The 17294-nt window shown below is 44.7% G+C and overlaps 1 long non-coding RNA gene across 1 annotated transcript; it reads right to left on the minus strand.

Annotated features, from left to right (window-relative positions):
- Window positions 1–6593: 6593 nt before the first annotated feature.
- On the minus strand, window positions 6594–12940 carry LOC141735588 (uncharacterized). Its single transcript, XR_012584795.1, has 2 exons — window positions 12511–12940; window positions 6594–12076 (listed from the first exon to the last, which is right to left on the minus strand). It is a non-coding gene; the product is annotated as an uncharacterized LOC141735588 (long non-coding RNA).
- Window positions 12941–17294: the final 4354 nt, after the last annotated feature.

Genomic DNA, 17294 nt, shown 5'->3' on the forward strand with positions numbered 1-17294 from the left:
TATGGCTTATACTCCTACCTCTCATGCCTATTGGGGTGCTTCCAACAGCCGAGAAATAATTCTTCTTGGCAGCGAGTACAGTGGCCAACCTGGTCTTGCCCTCCATCCTCTTTTGATACGGTATCCCTGGCTCTTGTAGCAGGTAGGGTTCTTATCTCTTTTTCCAAGCAAAATCGGTTTTTACACTTAGAAACCACTGTTTCCCACCATTCTTCAGGAATTTCCCACAGAACCGGCACTAGCAATTCCCACCCACAAATTAACGTTACGATATTGGTATATCATATCTGAGTTTGAGCCAAACTCGAATTTTGCTTCCGGCAATTTAAACAGAAGGGATGTCTTCGGGATGAATGGTAATACCAATTTTGCTTACAACCTAAGCATTCGCACTTCACCCAACTATGATGTCTAGCATAGGGATGTATCAGACAAGGTATACTACGGGGTACTGGAGGGGGCTGTAGTTCTTCCTCAAGGTTAGGATATAGCCGACTATCTTCTTCATATAAATCGCATGCAAGTGCAAACAGAGAGTTTTCAGTTTTATACAACCCTGACCCTCCTGTCTGTAACGGGAGTGCTCTTCCCCAAGGAGGATATTTAATTTTCCTTAAGGTTTGCCCCGGCTGTACCTGAAACCAACGATAAAGTTCTGGTTTCACTTCCCAAGTTTCTGTGATTTCTAAGTTATGATTCAGTTCCTCTCCCATACATCACCGCATTGGTTGGCGTTTTAAGGTGAGTCTGGTGTCCCCGGGAGTTGAAGTCAGAGTCCAATCTCCAGGTTCTTCTACTGGTCCTTTTATTCTGCTGGCGTGAGTCCACCCTTTTTCCTTTGTCCATACTGCAGCTTCTGTAGTCAACAGCACCTGAAAGGGACCCTCCCATTCAAAAGCATAGATATCTCGACTTTCCTCAGCCAGGGGACATGCCCAAAACGCATCTTTTAAATCCACTACACTAAACCAGCTATGTTCCGGGGGAACTTTGCTCAGAAGGATATAAGGGTTTGGTACAACAGGGTACTGAGTCAAAGTTCTCTTATTCACCTCCCATAAGTCTTGCACCAACCTATATGTCTGCTGCAGCCCAAACTTGCTGATTAATTTTGGATTCATCCTCCTGACTTAATCTTAGTATTTTTGCAATCATTTTCCCCTCCTCGGGGATTACTCCAACTCCCAGCTGTATCTGCAAGTCTCTTCCCAACAGATTGCACCCAGCTCCAGGCACTATCAAGATATTCCCTACACCTATTTTGTCATTACCTTCAAAAACCACCTGCTTGATCACCGGGGCTTTAAAACTTTCCCCCTTTGCTCCCGTTACATTAATTACTTCTTTACTTATAATGCATCCTTTAAGTATGTTACAAACACAAGTTCGCTCAGCTCCTGTATCTACTAGAAATTCTAATACTTCCTCCTGGGGGTCCACTCTTAGGTTTATCAAGGGCTCAAGGTGATAGCTATCCCCCAGGAGGTAGAGCCCCTGACACCCCTAATCCTCAATTTCTCTAAACACTTTGTGATCTTTATCCCTTTGAGGACATTCCTTCTTAAAATGCCCAAGTTTCCCACAATAGAAACATCCACTTCCTTCATTCCTTTTCTCAGTTCCCGATGGTCCCCTCCTGGGAGGGATCTGATTCCGTCTAAAAGTCTCCTCCCGCCTCTCAGGATTCTGTCCCATCACCCTGGGATTTTTCTGAATATTTCCTTCCCTCATGGTGGCTACCGTGATTTTAGCTTTTGCTTTAGCCTTCTCCTCATCTCTTCATACATATACTTTCTGAGCTTCCCTCAGTAATTCGTTCAGGCCCCGATCCTGCCAGTCCTCTAGTTTCTCTTAATTTTCTTCGAATGTCTGGCCAGGCGTGTGTAACAAATGGAACTCTCAGTATTGTTTGCCCCATGGGACTCTCTGAATATCTCCCTGAGTACTGTCTCATGTTACGTCACAGCCTTTCAGGCCATTCGGTCGGGGTTTCCTCCCTTCCCTGCTGCCCATCAAATGCTTCGGTTACATTCTGCCCTCTAGGAGCGGCTTCTTTTATACCTTTAATAATTAAATTTCGATAATCACTCATGTTCCTACGACCCTCTACATCATTTTGATTGGCATCTTCTGGTGCCCAGGTGGGCCTTGCTGATTTTCCCTTTCCCAAATTCTCATCCCAGCTGTTCTAATCATTTGCCGTTCTTCAGGAGAAAATATTATACTCATTATCGACTGCATTTCCTCCCAGGTATAAATATTAGGGCCTAGGAATTGGTCTAATTGTTCTGATAGGCCTACTCTTCCAGTAACCCTTTTAATTCCTTTTTAAAATTCCTGACTTCAGTGGGAGTCAAAGGAACGTTTACAAATCCTATCCCCCCTTGTGCTCCCCCCAGGGGTACTTCCCTTAAGGGGAATAAACTAACTCCTGGTGTTTCTTGCACCGTGTCTTGGTCTTCCGATTCCTTGACTTTAACAGAAGTTTTCCGCCGTAACCTAGGAGAGTTTGTAAGTGATGCTTTTTCAATTAACCTCTGAGACCTGTCCGACCTTCCCCTAGCACTAGGTGTCAGCTCTTTCCCAGGAGAAGGGGGGCTGTTGGAGGGAGGCGGTAGGGAGGGGGCAAAACTTCCAGAGGATCCCACCGCTTCTCCTTTTCTTCCCTTGGGATCTCAGATATGTTAAAGGCACTAACTCCTTTTGGCCAAATCTCCCCTTTCCAGCAGGAGGCATATTCACTCTCCTCTGGGCTGAAGAATTCTTTAGAGTTTACATAAAGGTTTAAAGCCTGGCATATCCACCCTTCAAAGGACCCATGTATAGGTTCCTTTGTCCATTCTATCATACAATACTGAATCATTTTAACTTTATCCTTATTTTTAGTATCCGGATCAATATTCCAATTAGCCAATTTTATCCCCAAAGGACTGTCTTGGGGTATATCTGCCGGCACTTTCCCGCTCCCCTTTTCCCTGAGACTCTTTTTACTTATCTTTACTTATCTTTTTACTTATCTTTACTTATCTATTTGTCCCATTTTCCTGGAGCTGTCTTCCGCTCACCACAGCAGTCATGCACCCAATTTTCCCGGGGCTGTCTTTCACTCAATCTCTGACGCTTCGTCTCTTCACTGGCCAATTCCCTCGCGGGAGATTGGAACCGCGGTTAGAAAGACTCCACACTCGCTCCCCAGATCCGGACTGTCCGGTCCGAGTTCCACACACACAGCAATCAAGCCACAAACCCACCCAACCAAGCAGTACTTACAGTCCTGTTTTCTTGCCTGGGTCTTCGTGCACAAGAATTATGGGCTACTGTGGTTTTTCCTGGGGAGACTTACCCCTTTTGCTTTATGAGTCCCTCCTCTTGTGGGATTATCAGCTTGGAGTCTCAACAGGCACCAGGAAGTCCTCCGAGCAGGCTGCCGAAATCGGTGGGGTGCACCTCCTGCTCGGGGTCTCGGAGCCCACTGGGACCAAGTGAATTCTCCTGGATGAGCCCCCAAATTGTAATAAACAGCCAGATCCCTTAAACAGAAATGGCACTTATTTTATTATAGGGACAAAGCCAATAAAGCAAAAGCACAGCGCTGGGTGCATGACTCAAGTCAGAGGCACACCAGCTAACACTTCACCCATGTCTTATATACATTCAATATTGCATACATATTTACTATTTTAGGCAGAGTAATTGTTTATGATGATTGATTATCATTAGCCCCTTTTCTCTTCTATTTGTGCGTTTCCTTCTGACAATTGTTTCTGAGGATCGATGATCTTCGGTTCCCTTTTCCCATGCATGTGTTTCCTTCTGGTAGGATCAATTATCATCAACTCCCTTCTCCTATGCATCTGTTTCCTTCTGTTAATCACTTGTGGAGTCTTTTGGAGAAGTTCTCTTTTGTTTCTCTCGGATGTTTTTCTTCATAGCTGCTGTTAGTTGTTATCTTTGAGGTTTCTCATGTTTCCTAATTTACTAAAGGTTAGTTATCCTTATAAGTCAAAGATTTATAGCCTTGTTATTATGGCGAAAGCCAAGAATACCTTCACTATTTTTCACACCTCCCTCCCTTCTCCTCATGTCTCCTTTCTCTTTTGCCCCTGTTCTTTCTCACCCATTTCTTTTTCTTTGCTCTCCTCTCCCCCCTTCTTTGTCTCTCCCCCATCTCCCTTTCTACTTCCCCCTACCCCCTTTCTCTGTCTTAGTGTTTCTCTGTGCATAGTAGTTGAGTGGTTTTGAGTAGTTGAGTGGTTTACAATGTATATGTTTCTTTTTTATTCCTGTTGTAGTTTTGTATGTGCTGGGGCTGCTGCTCTTTCTCTTTTTTTCCTCTTATCTGACATTTGTTAACAAAAATCTATGCTTCTCTGTCACTTTTGAAAATCACTTTTCCTTAAATTCTATTAACTGTAGATGTAACGATAAATATTTAGATGCCTAACTTTCTAGACATCCTCTCAAATTTTGATATTTCTAATATTTCTTTAAAGAATTTTTCTCATTTGGAATATTTTTTTAATATGTTGGTTGAAATCTTGTGAAATTGGGAACTGGCAAGCACATTTTGAAAACAGAAGTCTAACTGTACAAGTCAAAGGGAACTGAAAAGATTTTATAAGTATAGTATGGATTTTTTAATTTAATACAGTGTAACAATTTGATTATATAAACAGATCGAGTAATGGCCAGCACTTTGAAAAAACTGGATATAGCTCATGCGTTGACCCTTGGGTCTGTCCGTACAGGACCAGCTTTGCAAAATGTGCTGTGCACTGGAGCCAGGGAGCATAGCCTCACAGAAAACACCATGAGAAATTCTAGGATGAACTCTAAGGTTTTGGAGCTGGGTGTATCAAGGATTGGAAGCCCACTGCACCCTGACTGAAAAAGAGATACTAGCAGCATATGAGACAGTTTGAGCCACTTCACAAGTAGCTGGTACAGAAGCACAGCTTCTCTCGGTACCACGAATGACTGTGCTACATTGGATATTCGAAGGAAGGGACCCCTTTTCCCATTACGCAATCGACACTACACGGAGTAAGGGGGTAGCACTTATCATGCAATGGGCTCAAATGGGGAGCCCCAACCACCCAGTAATCCTAGAAAAGATCTTGGAATGGCCAGACTGCAGAGATTTGTGAACATCGCCTGAAGAGGTGACTCACCACCATATATTGAGTTATCAGAAGGTAAAACGCATTATGCTTTGTTTACCGATGGGGAGACGAGGAGGATGTGTTGCCCTCTATGTCAATGACCAGCTGGAGTGCATGGAGCTCTGCCTGGGGATGGATGAGGAGCTGACCAAGAACTTATGGGTCAGGATTAAATGGAGGGCAGGGACAGGTAACATTACAAACAGAAAAGGAAGCCTACAGAGGGTGGAAGCAAAGACAGGTAAACTGGGTGGAATACAGAGAAATTATCTGAGCAGTCAAGGATCAGGTTAGGCAAGCTAAAGCCCTGATAGAATTAAATTTGGCCAGGGACATCAAGGGCAACAAGAAAAGATTATATATATATCTCGGTGATAAAAGAAAGACTAGGGAAAATGTGGGCCTTCTCTGGAAGGAAACAGGCAAACTGATCACCTGGGATATGGAGAAGGCTGAGGTACTCAATGATTTTTTTGCCTCGGTCTTCACTGGCAAGGGCTCTAGCAACACTGCCCAAGTCGCAGAAGGCAAAGGCAGGGACCAGAATGAGGAACTGCCCACTGTAGGAGATCAGGTTTGAGACCATCTGAGGAACCTGAAGGTACACAATTCCATGGGACCAGATGAAATCCATCTGCAGGTCCTGAGGGAGCTGGCAGATGAAGTTGCCAAGCCACTATCCATCACATTTGAGAAGTTGTGGCAGTCTGGTGAAGTTCCCACTGACTGGAAAAGGGGAAACATAACCCCCATTTCCAAAAAGGAAAAAAAAGGAAGACCCGGGGAACTACAGACCAGTCAGTCTCACCTCTGTGCCTGGCAAGATCATGGAGCAGATACCCCTAGAATCTCTGCTAAGGCACATGGAAAATAAGCAGGTGATTGGTGAAAGCCAACATGGCTTCATTAAGGACAAATCGTGCCTGACAAATTTGATGGCCTTCTACGACAGTGTTACAGTGATGGTGGATAAGGGAAGAGCAACTGACATCATCTACCTGGGCTTGTGCAAAGCATTTGACCCCGTCCCGCATGACATTCTTGTCTCTAAATTGGAGACATGGATCTGATGGCTCAGTAGATAAGGAATTGGCTGGATGGCTGCACTCAAAGAGTTGTGGTCAACAACTCGATGTCCAAGTGGCAACCAGTGACAAGTGGCATTCCTCAGGGGTCAGTACTGGGACCAGTGCTGTTTAACATCTTTATCGGCAACATGGACAGTGGGATTGAGTGTACCCTCAGCAAGTTTGCTGATGATACCAAGCTGTGTGGCGCAGTCAACACGCTGGAGGGAAGGGATGCTGGACAGGCTGGAGAGGTGGGCCCATGCAAACCTCATGAAGTTCAGCAAGGCAAAGTGGAAGGTCCTGCATGTGGATGGGGGAGATCCCAAGCACAAATGTGGTGTATGAAGGCACGGACTAGGGCTGTGATAAGCACGAAATCGTTTATTGCTTCTCAAGCCTCGGCTTTTATACCCGAGCTCTAAAACTTTCCATGCACCTGCTAGGCAAGTAAACACATATTTCAGATCACTAACCCAGTCACCTTGTTCAGTTCCCACCAAGATAAGCACGCGAAGCTGTTTTCTTGTTCCATGTTTATATTGAGCCAGTTCCTCTTCATTCCATCCGTATCAACATCTGCGTTCCTGTTTCTGTGTGCTCTGCTCACTGTGTCCTTGGCCATACGCAGGCCTCTGCTCGTAGATCTGCCACATCTCCCCCTTTTTTGTTTAACACCAGACCATTTATTAACAAGGTCGCCATGACTTGTGCTTCTACTCGTTGTGATGCTCTTAGCATGTTATATACTAAACACAATTAAAAACAGAATCAAAAAGAACCCTGCTAAGGCAATAAATACCCAGATTCCTAAATTTAGCCCAGAAAGCCAATTTCTTTGGATTTACCCACGAGAAATCCTTTTGTAATATTTCAAATACATTGTGGTTCATTAAGTCTTGAATCTTCAGTATTTGAGCTTTTAGCTGATCATGTAAAGGACGAATATTTTGTTGCAACAACATGTCAAAAGCACCTTGGAGATGGTGTTTAACCATTTCCCAGCCATGTAGCAATGTATTCCAGGGGAGAGATGTAACACAAAGTCTTCAAGAGTTGTACTCCCAATCACGATACAGAGAAAGATGTGTTTTTAATGCATTTTGCTGATCCCCTATCCATATTACTGCTGCTTCTAAAGCTTGTAATCTGGCTAATATTTCTTCATCTATACGTTCTTGCGTATCTAATTATTCAGTTACATTAGATAAAGTTTCTCCTACAACCTTAGCAGTCTGGACAGATTCAGTAAACACAGCAACGGCTACAGAAGCTGAAGCTAAAATAACAATTGCAGATACTATTGCAAAAATCAGCTATCCTAAAAATCGTTTAGAGCGTCTGAGTGCTTGGTTTATTTCTTCTTGCAAAATTCTGCTAAAATATCCTAACCCTCCAGAACCTTCACATTCTCTGGTAAGGTTGATGGGCAACCACACTTCCGCTCGTCGTTGCAATAGAAAAAGATATGAAATATTATTGGTTATTGCATCATGGGTGGATATACATGTTTTATACACTACTCACGTTAAATTTACACAATAAGATTGATTACATTCTTGTACACTTGCATTTTGAGCTGAAGCAAACATACAGATGAGAAGTACAAATCATTACAGAATTTTCTTGCTCACAACTTCTATTTGTTGCAGTATTATCTATGGTTAGCTTATGAAGACTTCTGTTTCCAAATACAAATCCCATTCGCCAGCCCTCAGTATGTAGCCCAATATACAAAGAATCTACATGAGACAGAAAAGAGATAAGCATTAAAAACTGAAAGATTAATAAAAATACCCATCCTTAGGTATGCCTTCTTTTACTCATTGATTGGCTCGACTGGTTCCAGGCCTTCCTTTTCCTGTACTGGGCTCGGCTGATGAGCCAGCTTAACGAATTTTGCAGGAACCCAGTATGGACCTGAGGATGAAGACACACAAGCATACCCTCGACCCCATGTTATCAGGGGGACTGGTCCTTCCATGCGCCCCGATTCAAGGTGCTTATAATACACCTTCAGTTGTTCAGGCCATTCAAAAGTTTTTATGAAATATCGTTCTACTGCTGTGGATGACAAAGAAGACGTGTTTAGAAAATTTAAAACATGAGTTGCTTTATACAATCACTCTTGAGGTGTCATACCTATGGGATTCCCCCTTTTTTGTTTAGCAAGCATGGTTTTTAAAGTATGATGCAAACACTCCACAATTGCTTGCCCAGTTGGGGAATGAGGAATACTGGTGACATGTTTAATACCCCATGTCTGTAAAAAAGGCCTGTACTTTAGCGGACACATAAGCTGGTTCATTATCAGTTTTTATAGTTTTCGGTACTCCCATGACTGCAATGCATTGCAACCAATGTCGAATAACATCACAAGCCTTCTCTCCTGTATGAGCAGTAGCTACAACAAAGTGAGAAAACAAATCAACTGAAACATGTACATAGCGCAAACGTCCAAATTCTATAATGTGCATAACATCGGATTGCAAAAGTTCATCAGGTGTAAGCCCTCGCAGGTTAACCCCCGCAAATGATGGCAGAGGAGCCAGCTGCTGACAATCGGCACAAGTTCACACAATATCATGTGCTTGTTGTTGTGTTAAAGAAAATTGCTTCCTCAATGCCTTCCCATTTTGATGAAAAAAATCATGCAACATTTTAGCTTGCTGCATAATGTTCGGAGTTGTTACAGACAGAGTATGATAATCTGCAACTGTGTTTCCCTCAATTAAAGGACCAAGTAAACAGCTATGAGAGCATATGTGGACAATAAAATAAGAAAACTGTCTTTTTCATAAAAGCAACATTAATTGCAGTAAAAGATTAAATAACAATTGGTTGTCTACTTGTTTTATAAATGCTCCTTCAAGTCTTTGAACAATACCAGTAACATATTGAGAATCTGCCACTACATTTAACGGTTCCTGTTGAAATAAGTCAAAAGCCTTTACTGTGTCCCTGAACCATCTACAAACACTGTACGGGTGCCATCAAGAGGCTTTGGCGCTAGCAGGGTGCGCGGCTGTAAAGGAATTTGTGAAAGTGACTGGAATAATCTGTGCCAGGGGAAAGAATATTTGCCCAATATAATGTACTAAGGCAATTTGTAGGTTAAGACTTTGTGATAACCAAGGGTCAAGGTCATCCTTTTTGACGGGGACGTGTGTGTGGCTTGGATCCATTCCAGAAAGCTGGTGACAGCACAAACAACCATGGGAAAACAATCGCAGTAACATTTCAGTCATCATAGTTACTGGTTTTGAAAAGGTATGTGGGAAAAATACCCACTCTAATGCAGTCAGGCTCTTTGCGAGTGTATCATCCCACTGTCCTATCAGGGCGTAAGGTTGAAATTCTTGTAGGAAGGTGTTCAATGCGTCTTGCAGCAGTAGTAGACTATATCTTATCTGCAATGTGTTGTAATGCCTTCTGAGCTGTTGGGGTTAATGAACGTGGAACTTCTTGGGGGGGAGGGGGCAGACACAGCTTCAGGGCATCCCCTGTATCTCCAAAGTGCGCTCATGTCTCTCTCCCCCTCTCTGCCCTGAGACAGCCCCTTTATATCCTGCACTGGATTGAGTGGAAAAGTACAGGCTAGAGTCGCTGCACGCGTGGCCAGTGCATGCAGTGAGCCTCACCAGACTCATGATCCAGCTTTGCTAACAGCGGCTGTCTGATACCTGACTCCATTGTTGTAATCCCTTCTTGTTATCTTCTTCTTTGAAGGTCAGGTTCTCATGGATACACACATAGTTTTTGCAGCAACAGTACTGAGTCCCTTTTTCCCAACACGTATACTGGGTTTGGTTCAACTAGTAATTTTCTGTTGTGTCTCACTCAGACCATCCTCTATCATCCCTTACACATGCCTCCCCATGGTCCATAGTTGGGACACGATGATATTCTACAACTCGTACAAGGGTACAATGCAAAGCGGCATCTACAACTGATCATATAATGCTTATTAAACACAGCAAACAGCATACTAAACATAACAGACAAATTCCTTCCACACAGGCAATGAGTATAATTTGCTTCAACCAACCCCACCCCCAAGTCCATCCAGCAAAGAGATTTCACCCAGTGGTCTCCACAAGTTGCTGGTTCGGTCGGTGCAGTTCCTGCAGCTGGGCATGGATGGATTTGGAGTGGTCACTTAGATTCATACAATACAGTCCTTTAAAATCTTGACAACCATGTCTGTGAGCTGAAAGCAAAAAATCAGTAGCAGTTCTGTTTTGCAACATCGCATATCGAATACTATCTACATCTAGCAATAACTCAGACATAGCGGTACTAGTAGCATTGTTAAACTTATCCTTGGCAGCAAGAGAGTCCTTGTTATCACGAATCCTTGGCAGCAAAAGAGTCCTTGTTAGCAAGAGCACATGCGGACTCCCTGTTCTTGCTGGTATAGTTTTCTCACTGTGCTTTGATCTTCTTCCACAACAGGCCAAGATTCTCAAGCAGCTGGATAAGGTGTCTGTGAGTCCATTACAGGCTTATGTCATCCAAATGTTTTTCTTGCCAGCACCCGAGACTGAATAACAATTGGTGTGATATATGTGTTTTCCAGCACCCAGGTGCGAGTCCCTTGAGTGTATTTACAGTCCTCCTCGCCGATTTTCCGTTGCTTTCCCATATTCCACCCCCTTGCTCAAGAGACCGCTTCTGCTGGGGTTCATTTTAGTCTCGCAGGGTATAACACAGAGCAATCTACTAAGGCATGCAATAACATAGACACATATAGGAAAAAACCAAAAACATATCTCTATGGTACTGCTTTGAATCAGGTGTCCTATTTCTCTTTTTCTGATGCTTTCTCGTAGCGCATATGGCATACTTTTGTGCTAACGTGGCACATTTCCCATCTAATTGTTCCTGTTTGGGTTTTTTTGTTTTGTTTTTTTCTTTTTTCTTTCTTTTTTTTTCTTTTTTTTCTTTTTTTTCTCTCTCTTTTTTTTTCCCCATCACTTACGACTGACATAAAAGTCTGCCTTTGCAACAACAGCTCACCCTTAAGTTTCTCATTTTCCTACAGAGCATCCTATAGATTTTGGCTCAACTCCTTTTCCCAATCAACCATGATCTTATAGGCAAACAAACAACCAGCCATACGCCCTGCATGGGCAAGCCGTTCCCGAGAGCGTAAGCGTGTCGACTGGTGAAAACTCCCCCAATATTTCAGGACTTCCATCGATTCTACAGCCCATCCTGGTGTATCTACCTGGGGTGCGCTCACCTTACGTCTAAACATTGTGTATATACAAACTTCTTCCATTGATGGAGTGTCAGTCCTAGTCGTGTACGAGAACAGTACCACACCAGGCAGAACACCTGCTCAAGGGGAGTCACCTAACGACACTGCACACAACAAAAAGCAAACGGTAGCACACATGCTGATCAGCAGGTATAAGCTGGTGCCCACACACACTTACACAGCAGACATACAAAACCAGCACTTCTATCTCAGGGAGACGACTGGGGAGGGGAGGGGGTGAGGCGGGCAGCGGTGGGAGTGAAGCAGCTCCGGCTCTGTCCTTCTCTGCTGACATTCTGACAATACACCGCAATACCCCGATTCCGGCTGCGCACGTATAAGCGGTTGAGAAGGAGGAACAGATGCAGTACCTGGTGCAAATGGAGGAGGGTTAAGAACGGAGGAGCACGATAACGACTTTCGTCGCTGTTGCTGTAAAATCTCCGCAGCTGGAGCAGATGCAGCCATAGCTTTAATTGGGGTTAAAGGTGGATATAAATCAGGTTCGGTCTCTGGATTTATTGGACCAGGATCAAAGGGATCTTCTGGCTCTTCACCTCCCGAATTCTGCTTTTGGTAATGTTCTGCAGGATTGGGAATTTCAGCAGATTCAGGCTGAGGGTCTGCAACTGGGAGTATTACGTCAACAGACTGAGGTTCCTCTGGGGGAGCTTTTGGTGCCCCTCCAGCAACCCCTTGCAGGGCTTGCTCTGCAGGATGCAGTGTTCGTATGGCAGTGTATACAGCTTGCCAAGTAAGTATTATACCTTCTGGCAAGGACAACTGCAACGTCTCCCATGTTTGCAATTCCTCCCCCGCTTTTTGCCAGTGAGCTAAATCATAGGACCCCCCTTCAGGGAACCATGAGCAATAATCACATATCCATACAAGCAAAGTCACTAGTTTGACAGGGGCCACTTTAAAGCCCTGTTCTGTTAAAATGGGCTGCAGAATTTCAAGTTGCAATTTCTGTTCTTGAGTAGCTGTCCCATTTTTAATATCTACCATGGCTGCTCACCTTTTTCATCCAGCGAACGGTGATGAAAGTAATTGTTAGAGAGCTCTCGGTATGAATTCCTCCGTCTAGCCACGGGTACACCACCGGATAATTAGTACTTCATATCTCTGTTCCTTTTAATCCTTGTTCTTTTAAACCCGATTCAGGCACCATTTGTGGTGTATGAAGGCATGGACTCCGGCTGTGATAAGCACGAAATCGTTTATTGCTTCTCAAGCCTCGGCTTTTATACCCGAGCTCTAAAACTTTCCATGCACCTGCTAGGCAAGTAAACACATATTTCAGATCACTAACCCAGTCACCTTGTTCAGTTCCCACCAAGATAAGCACGCGAAGCTGTTTTCTTGTTCCATGTTTATATTGAGCCAGTTCCTCTTCATTCCATCCGTATCAACATCTGCGTTCCTGTTTCTGTGTGCTCTGCTCACTGTGTCCTTGGCCGTACGCAGGCCTCTGCTCATAGATCTGCCACACACAAATACAGGCTGAGTGGAGAATGGCTTGAGAGCAGCCCTGAGGAGAAGGACTTGGGGGTGTTGGTGGATGAGAAACTCAACATGAGCAGGCAATGCACACTTGCAGCCCAGAAAGCCAACCGCATCCTGGGCTGCATCAAAAGCATGGCCAGCAGGTCAAGGGAGATGATTCTGCCCCTCTACTCTGCTCTGGTGAGACCCCACCTGGAGTACTCGCTTGATTTCAGCGCATGTTTCACAATCGTGGATAACCTGCACAATAGCATTCATGGTTAAATCCACCCCTCGGTCGCAGGCCCATTTATATGTTGCATCCCTTCCTTGATGACCTGAGGTGTCATGGGCCCACCGAGCTAAAAACAGTTCACCTCTATGTTCCCAGTCCAAATCTGTCTGGAAAATCTTAGCAGCCTGGTCCACTTGCTGATTGTTTTGATGTGCCTCAGTGGCCCGACTCATGGGTATGTGGGCATCTACATGGCGTACTTTCATGACTAGTTTCCCTAGCCAGTCAGCAATATCTTGACATAATTCAGCAGATCAGATGGGTTTACCTTTGCGCTTCCAGTTGCTCTGCTTCCACTGCTTTAACCATCCCCACAGAGCATTTATCACCATACATGAGTGTAGGAATGTATCTGAGAGAAAATGGTCATGTGAGCCAGCCTCCCTACTGTGAGAGATTAGATTAAGGGCAAAACAGGTGGTAGAAGATGGAATTAGTACACGGGAAAAACGGGAACTGAGAAGGCAGAAAACATGTTGTGCTAATGACTAAGCAATTTACTATGTGAATTCTTGTAACCAATCTGATGTGTGAATGAACTGCATGGACAGCGCGTGGACAGTGTAACTAGCTAATCAGAAATAAGCGAGTGGCGTGTACGGCTACAACACAGGATATAAAAGATGATGATCTGTGCTTAATAAACGGCTTCTGTTGATTCACAGTGGATCATCTGGAGTCCAGTTATTTCTCCTCACATGAGTCAGTATAGAGATAGAGTATTGGCCACTTTTCTCATTCAGCAATGTCTAAGGCCAGATGGATGGCTTTCTCCTCTGCCAATTGACTCGATTTTCCTTAGCCTTCAGTGGCTGCTGGAACTCATGTAGGACTCCACACAGCAGCTTTCCACCTTCGATGCTTTCCTACAATACGACAACATCCATCAGTGAACAAGGCATATTGTTTCTCATTATCTGAGAGTTCATTACATGGTGGGGCCCCCTCAGCACGAGTCACCACCTCCTCAGGTGGCATCGTGAAGTCTTTGCCTTTGGGCCAGTTTGCGATCACTGCTATGATTCCTGGACAATTGGGGTTTCCTATTCGAACTCTCTGTGTGGTTAAGGCAACCCACTTACTCCAGGTGGTATCACTGGCACAATGAGTAGAAGGAACTTTACCCTTGAACATCCAGCCCAGGACTGGTAATTCGGGTGCCAGGAGCTGTGCTTCAGTACCAATTACCTCTGAAGCAGCTCTGACTCCTTCATATGCTGCCAAGATTTCTTTCTCAGTTGGGGTATAGCTGGCCTCGGAACCTTTGTATCCTCAACTACAGAATCCTAGGGGTCGACCTCAGGTCTCCCCTGGTGCTTTCTGCCAGAGGCTCCAGGTAGGGCCATTGTCCCTGGCTGCAGTGTAGAGCACATTTTTAGTGCCTGTGGGAAAGCAACGGAAGATCGTCAAGGAGGATTGTAAACACGCTCAAGGGACTTGCACCTGGGGTGCTGGGAAACACATATATCGCACTAATTGTTGTTCAGTCTTATGTGCTTGCAAGTAGAACATCTGCACTTAGATAACAGAAGTCTGTGATGGACTCAGGGACACCTTATCTAGCTGCTTGAGAATCCCGGCCTGTTGTTGAAGAAGATCAAAGCACAGTGGGAAAACTAGGCCTGCTTGAACCCTTGAAATACCAGCAAGAACAAGGAGACTGCATGCTCTCACTTTCTCGCTAGCAAGGAGACTCTCTTTTGCTTCGCGGTGCCTGTGCCCCCTGCTTGCATGCCTCTGCCTGGGTGCTGCTTCGGAGATTCCCCGATCCGCAAGGTATCAAGATTAAATTTGTTCTTTGCCTTTCATATGTGGTTTTGCGGTTGTTCCTGCGCCCTGCCTCAGCTCACACAATTGGCAGGTCCAGGAACACCCATGTCATGACTGATAGAAAAGTTGGGAACTGGGGCGGCCACCATGGTGACTCCCCCTATTCTAAGGTGGCCCAGTACTGGGCACTGAACCCCCGTGGCCACTTTCCTGGCTAAATTGGCTCCGCTGGAAGCATGGCCTGAAATAGATGACAGGGTGGAGATTACCCCCCAGACAATTGAAATGGCTATGCCTGGGTTGCCATGGAAAGTGGCATTGGATTCTTCTTGCAAATTAGCTGGGAGATTGGAACACCCGTTAGCTATCGGACTTAGAGCTCTTGACTGTGAAGCTGTTGCATTACGTAGAAAAGTGAGAGAATTGGAAAAGGAATACAGGAGTTTACAAGATGAAAAGGTAATCACGCAAGAAGTAATTACTGTTCAAGAAGAGCAGTGCTATGAGCTGCAAGATAACATAGACCAGCTGGTAACACACAGCGTGAATAAACAAAGGGAAAAATATGGGAAAAGTAAGCTTTCAGTTTCCCAAGTTCGTGCTCTCACCACAAAGCAGTCATGGGATCCCGAGGAATGGGATGAAAATATTTGGAGTGAACCCTCTGGCTCTGAGACTGAGTTTGAATTTGATGCGGACTTAAAAAGCAGGGAGGTGGTGGAAGCATGACCCCTCATTCAAGTGAGGGGGGAGCAGGAACGAGCAGACAGGGAAGTGCAGATCACGCGTACTGACACTCCGAAAGAGTTAAGGGAATTTTTAGAGAGTTATCAGCAAAAGAGTGGGGAAGGCATACTAGCATGGATTTTGTGAGCTTGGGATAGCGGAGCTGCAGCTATTCATTTATCAGTAGGTGAAAAAGATTTATTAAGCCCTATCCCCATTCATGATCAGATACCAGGATATGCTCAGCTGCAAAATGTCAGAGGTCCTGACAGGCAAGACATTATATTATTGCACCTGTGTTGTATCAGGGGCTGCGTGCAGCAGTTTTAACAGCATATACAGAACCTGTTGAATTAGTGTCATCCCTCAGAAACTGGTGTGCAACCGAGAAAGGTATTAATTTGGTGCAGTAGATGGGGATGGCTCATGTGTTGGTTACAAGACACAATCCGGACACTGTAGCAGTGACGAGAAGTATCAAAATGCAGTTTTTGAGAGGAGCGCCTGCCTCACTAAATCCCTTGATTATACCAGCAGTAACAAATGCTATAGACAATTGTGTAAGGGATAATAGAGGGTGGTCTGAGTGAGACACAACAGAAAATTACTAGTTGAACCAAACCCAGTATACGTGTTGGGAAAAAGGGACTCAGTACTGTTGCTGCAAAAACTACGTGCATACCCATGAGAACCTGACCTTCAAAGAAGAAGATAACAAGAAGGGATTACAACAATGGAGTCAGGTATCAGACAGCCGCTGTTAGCAAAGCTGGATCATGAGTCTGGTGAGGCTCACTGCATGCACTGGCCACGTGTGCAGCGACTCTAGCCTGTACTTTTCCACTCAATTCGGTGCAGGATATAAATGGGCTGTCTCAGGGCAGAGTGGGAGAGAGACATGAGCGCACTTTGGAGATACAGGGGATGCCCTGAAGGTGCTGTGCCTACCTCCCTCTGCCGTTCCAATGTGTCTCCTCCTTATCCTGATGCTCGGCAGCGCTACTACGATCTAGGGGATGGTAAGTCTCCCTTAAGTCACTTTTGGGACATTTGGGAACCGCTTAGCAAGACTTCACAATAAAGCTGAGTAACTATTTTCACTGTAAGCAAGTTTTCACAATAAAGCTGAGTTAACTTTTTTTCCTTTGTGTGAGCTCTGATTTGTACGTTGGAATCTTGAAAAAAGAACCTGTTACAGTAATGTAGGTGCCCTAGGAAATACCTTGAGGGAAACTCAGTCTGTGATTTCAGGACCCTCTGTGTGCGTGGTGAATAAAGGAAAGCCGACAAAACAGAAAGGAGGTACAGCACGGATGACCAGAAAACAAAAGCAGAATGATTTTGTACAAGCTGTTATCCCACGATTGGAAATAGGTGGGATCACAACATCAGAAATGTTTCCCCGGTGGCAAAAGTTAGCATTTATGCAAAAAAGCCGACCGCCCCCAGCCCCACCACCAACTCCGCGCCCACCCCCTGCCCTGCCTGACACCTCAATGCAAGACATGACCCGGGAACAAAAGCAA

The sequence above is a fragment of the Larus michahellis genome, chromosome W, assembly GCF_964199755.1.
Source record: "Larus michahellis chromosome W, bLarMic1.1, whole genome shotgun sequence".
NCBI lineage: Eukaryota > Metazoa > Chordata > Aves > Charadriiformes > Laridae > Larus > Larus michahellis.